Source organism: Cyprinus carpio, unplaced genomic scaffold (assembly GCF_018340385.1).
Source record: "Cyprinus carpio isolate SPL01 unplaced genomic scaffold, ASM1834038v1 S000000169, whole genome shotgun sequence".
In the NCBI taxonomy this organism is placed as follows: domain Eukaryota; kingdom Metazoa; phylum Chordata; class Actinopteri; order Cypriniformes; family Cyprinidae; genus Cyprinus; species Cyprinus carpio.
Window position 1 is genome coordinate 531,532 of NW_024872920.1, and position 5,461 is coordinate 536,992.

The window sequence follows — 5,461 nt, forward strand, 5'->3', positions numbered from 1 at the left end:
CAACCAGCACGGATCAGCTCCAGACATGATGAAGCATATATCATCCTCTTTTAGAAGGCCAAACAAAAGAAAGTAGTTTCACTTTCACAGTATCGCAACACACGTATCGCCGTCTTGGCAACACGACATAGTGCAGCGGCAACAACACTACAACGAGAATAAAAGTTACGCCTTCTTTCTTTGCATGATACATTTGGGTGGCATTATGCAAATCTTCCCACATACTGACGTAAAGTTCTTTGTTGGGGTTGGGCGGCATTATGCAAGCCGTTTTAGGGGGGTGTGGACGACTCTTAAATTTTATAAAGAATATCTTTTTGGATTTGAGACTTTAGTTTTTGCAACTTTACAGATCTTGCAAAAGGGGAGGGGGACCTTCCAGCTGTTATCAGCGTTCAGTTCAAAAGCCAGCATCGCTGATGGCATGGGGGTGCATAAGTGCATACGGTATGGACAGCTTGCATGTTTTGGAAGGCACTATGAATGCTGAAAGGTATATAAACAGGGTTTGAAATTATATTAATATATATAATGTTTTATTAATGGGTAACACTGTCAAATCACTTGCCAATTTTGCAGAGTACTTTTTGTAAATTATGTTAAGTCATTAATGTTTTGGGGAAGTTCATGAAAGACAAATCTGTGCATTTTTAATGTAAATACTGAACTCGCAAGGCGTCATGACATTATCGAGTATATTGCAAAAGCCAAATAAAACACACCTACAGAGTGCATGCATACGCGCGAGCGACTATGTGATGAAGTCTGGTTAGACTAAGTGCACATACGCATTTAACACTAGAGTGCGTTCTTTCACTGCATGATTCAGTCTATTAATAGGCTATGCATTAAGAATGAAAACATATTTCAAGATAAGGGAGCAAAAAAGGTATATATTTATATCATTTAATATAATTAATCAACATCACATGAAGAGTGCCGTTTTTTTTTTCTTAAAAATCAGCATGGTTACAAATGTGATATTGATTTTATACAACAGTTCAATAAAAAATAGGTTAATATTAGGAGACTTACGTTTTAGACATCATATTGGCTGTTCTTGCTCTATTTCATCAACAAAAATAATTCCAAACACAGTCATAGCACTGTTTTGCGTCTCTGAGCAACATGATGGTGATTCGTTCCTGAGTGAATCAACCGTTCAAATGATTTGGTTCAATCACAAAGACTCCCTTATTAACAGTGACTTGCTGCCACCTGCTAGCGGTTTTAATTTTACATTTGAAGTATCTTTTCTCTCTTTTTTTGGTAATAATTTCAAATATCAGTATTCAACATTTCATGTTTAAAATATCAAAACATTATTTGTAACTGCAGGTTAAAGCATTCCATGTCCCTCTAAGCTGCATTAAAGTGTAAATCTAAATGCCACTTCAGATGCAACTCCTGCAAAGATTAACTTTGTTGATACTTATTTCATTTTAGTAACAGCCTTAATGTATTATTATTTTTTTATTTATATATTATAATTTGACTGATTAAATGTAAGAATTTGACTCAAGATGATGCACACTTTTAGACAAAAAAAAGGCTTTATAAATGTCAGCACAATAACACACTCAAAAAAAAAATATCATCTAATTATCTTTATCAATAAAGAACCAGAAAATATTGAGATTTTTTGTCAATCTAGCACACCCCTAGTACTGACACAAAATGATTTGTTAAATAGGGGTTTGCATCGAGTAGTCGAGTGATGTGAAATACTACTTTTTAACCACTAGTCTGCGCTGTTGGAAACAATCGAGTACTGGGAGCGAGCATTAACCATAAATGTATGCACTGAGTTTGCAAGTACAACGCAAATTGTAGGATTACAATATTGCATGTAGCTGTTACTTTCTACTGCTTTCTCTATGTTACATGTAAAATTAAAATATGTAATGTAATATTTAGGGGTGTGCCTGAAGCCAAATGCGTTATTCGGAATGATAATGGCTTCAAAAATTTGTGTGCCTGAAGCCAAATGCGTTATTGGGTATTCGGCTGAGGCTGGCACACTCTGCTGTTTGCTAGATAACAGGTAAGCCAGGGGATCAGCGCAATATTATACGCAGACCTCTGAAGTCACGCAACAGGGAATATGCACGGTCACTTCCGCGTTTTGTCTCAGTTGTACAGTTGCTTTATTGCCCATCGTTTTAATGAGCGCTGTTTAGCATGGCATTTTACACTCACTGCTTGCAAGAACGTCCCAGGATTACGGTGAACAACGTCAAACCGAATTGTAAGGTGGCATCTGTCGCTCCTTCTAGTAAAAAGGAGAAATGTTTTAAATTATTTATTTCGAGTCACATCGACAATTTTGAGGGTATCTCAAGCTAACAAGCTAGCTAGCTAGCTTAATTTCTGAAAGTTAATACTTTTAGAGTCAGAGTTTTTTCTATCTATTTTTCCTTTTCAGATCTTCTGTTTTTATATTTTCACTAGTGTTGTTAATGCTGGAAGTGGGGTTTCATGGTTTTTTGGCAGGTTTGGTCATGTTTTTTCCCCTCCTGAGAATTGGAGCAAAAATCTTGCAGAGCACCTTGATCGGTACCGATGTTCGGTGCGGAATATCTGGTAATGTGAGGCGTTGGCCCTCCCGATCTGTTCGCCCACAAATCGGGACCGCCTCGATCATATCAAACATGTTTGATATGTAGGTTTTAAATCGGGATGATGAATAATATGTGGAAAACATATCACAACTTTAAGGAGAAAGAGAAGAGCTGCAGTGAAATCACCTCAGTTTTGAATGTACGGGTGAGTACAGAAAGCTGCTAGCTAATGTAAACGTCACTGAAATATCAATGACAATCTGTTGCATGAGATCAAGTGAGGCGCTCCCGCTGGCATGATAATCTTAATAATATCTTGTAGTTGTCACATTTTTGCATTTTTCAGTTTCTAATAAGGATCAGGTGACAGGAGAGATCAGCGTGAGGGCGACTTGTTTCAGATCCATGAGGAAGACAGAGAAGCCACGTAGTCTGAGAGTAGGCAGACAAACATAAAGACCTGAAATATGTTTTGTTGTTCATATTTTGTTTTTTCTTGTCAAATTTATAATAATTTCTACAGTATATGTTGATGCAGGTATGACAAGTCTCTTAAGTAAATGTTTAGCACTTTAAAGGGAAAATAAGTCATATTGTAATGTTTATGCATATGTTCTATAATTTGGGGTCTTTTAATTGATATTTTGTCATTGTATCATTGTCTACAGATTGTGTTAAAGGACTCCAGCCCTGTCATACTGTCCCAGCGTAGCTGTTCTTGTGTTGCTGGCACTGCACTGTGTAATCCCATAGTTGCACTACTATAGCAGACAGCACACTACTCTCAGCTTGGCATCAGTGCAGTTCCTCCAGTGAGCAGCTGTACTGAAACTGAGCAGAACTGGCACAGACCAAGAACAATGGTAAAGTTTTTTTTTTTTTTTAGGATGATTATGGAGGAAAAAGATAATTTTAAGAAAAAGAAAATATTAAAATAAGTATTGCTTTCCTGTATTGCCAGTATTGACAAAGACCTCAAATTTGTTGATTAGTGAGATGTCCAAGACATATATTGTTGGTCTCATGGAACATGTCTGGCAAAACATTCATCCTAAAATGACCATTGGTACTCCTAGGGAATTCGGCCAGGTCCTGTCAGTGGGATGGTGGTTTTATCTGCACGACCTAAAGAGAGGAAATTTGCTGCTGGCTTAAGGTGCGTACTGCAGTCAATTATAAATGTAACTCAGAAGTATAATATGCCAATGTTTACCATGCAAACAAATGCATAGTTGACAAAAATAATGACATTAAAAATAAACCCATATGACTTCATTCTGGGAAACACAAAAGGAGATCTTCCCAGGTGAAAAACGTAATTTCTGCGTACTAATTTTAATTAAATTTAGTTACCACTTTTAGTAAACTCGAACCCATTTTCATACAAAAATGGTTTAATATTAGTGGTAAAAAAAATAAATTTTTTAAAATAAATTTTTAGCACATTTTAGTTCATATTTATGGTCTCTCAAAATAGAGTACACTTACATCTCCTCTCTGTAGGAAAAGTCTCTTACATGTCTGAAATGATACAAGGATGAGTAAATTATGACAAACGAATGATTTAACTGGCAATGAGAAATGGTTTTGAGGTAAATTTGCTATCTTTATTTCAGGAGTACCTTGTATTAAAGGTGTTGCCGGTGAGCTGCCTGACCTCTCAGTCCTGCAATAAGGACTTTGCCACCACTACAGCCCCTTTAGTCACCACAATTGGGATGTCCAACGCTGATTCTTTGGTGGATTCTGCCTTTGGTAAAGTCCAGGCTGCGAGTGTTCTGTTGTAACAACAGCCAGCAGCAACAACCTGCAACATCACTCCCCATAAAGATGCCCCACCACCTCCACCACTAGGTGGTTACAGCCTTGACCCATCTGTGTGTGTATTTGTATATAGCAAACATGAACTACTACACATGGAGTCACTGGCTGTAACTCTGGAAATGCCACACAAAATTGAGCATGCCACCAAAGACCAGAGTGCATCACTGGATTGGCACTCAGTTCAAGAGCCCCGGGTAACATCGTCCCGTTTTAGGGAGGTTTGTCCAGAGCTCAGCTGAACTCCTGGCTGAAAGGATCCACAGAGGAACTCACCAGTCAGCGGACATGAAGAGAGGCCTTGAAATGGAGTCTGCAGTGGTAGAGGAATGCTGTCTGTTGCGTGACGGAACTTCTATCCTTGTGGATTCTTAATTCACCCAGATGATGGCTTGGCAGCTCTCCTGATCATCATGGGCATCATTTATGACCCCACAGAACTCCGTTTTTTGGCCTTTTGGAAATAAAGTGCCCAAATGTAAAAAGTTGCGTTGACTGCCCTTACCTGAAGTTGCAAAATGGCACACCAGAGTTAAAACAACAGCATGCTTATTACTGTCAAGTTCAAGGTCAGATGCTGATTTCAGGACTGGACTGGTGTGATTTGGTTGTGTATGCGCAGGATGACATGAAGATCCAGCGCATCTACAAAGACATGTTTAGAGAAACACTGTATCTACATTATTTAGAAGCTTACATTAGTGGTGCACTTTACAAGCTGTATCAAAGATATTTATATTTACATGTTTACAGAAACAGTGTATGAAAGTTATTTATATTTTCATGTTTAGAGAAACAGTGTATCAAAGTTATTTACATGCACTTTACAAGCTGTATCAGTTATTTACATGTTTACATTGCTGCATTAAAGTTACTTAAATGTTTACATTAACAATGTCGAAGAAATGCTTTATAGTTACTTGTTTATAGAAAATACACAAGCACATACATTTCATTTTACACATATACATTTCATTTACATTCTCTGCCAATCAAAATGGATCCATCACATACAAAGAGTGGTTTGTTGAATCTTTAATCCTTTGCCCATGCTTTTACCAAGGGCCCATTCTGGGAGT

At 37.6% G+C, this 5,461-nt stretch overlaps 1 long non-coding RNA gene across 1 annotated transcript; it reads left to right on the plus strand.

Moving 5' to 3' along the window:
• Positions 1–2,509: 2,509 nt before the first annotated feature.
• Positions 2,510–4,815, plus strand: LOC109053348. Its single transcript, XR_006158795.1, has 3 exons — positions 2,510–3,424; positions 3,638–3,717; positions 4,178–4,815. It is a non-coding gene; the product is annotated as an uncharacterized LOC109053348 (long non-coding RNA).
• Positions 4,816–5,461: the final 646 nt, after the last annotated feature.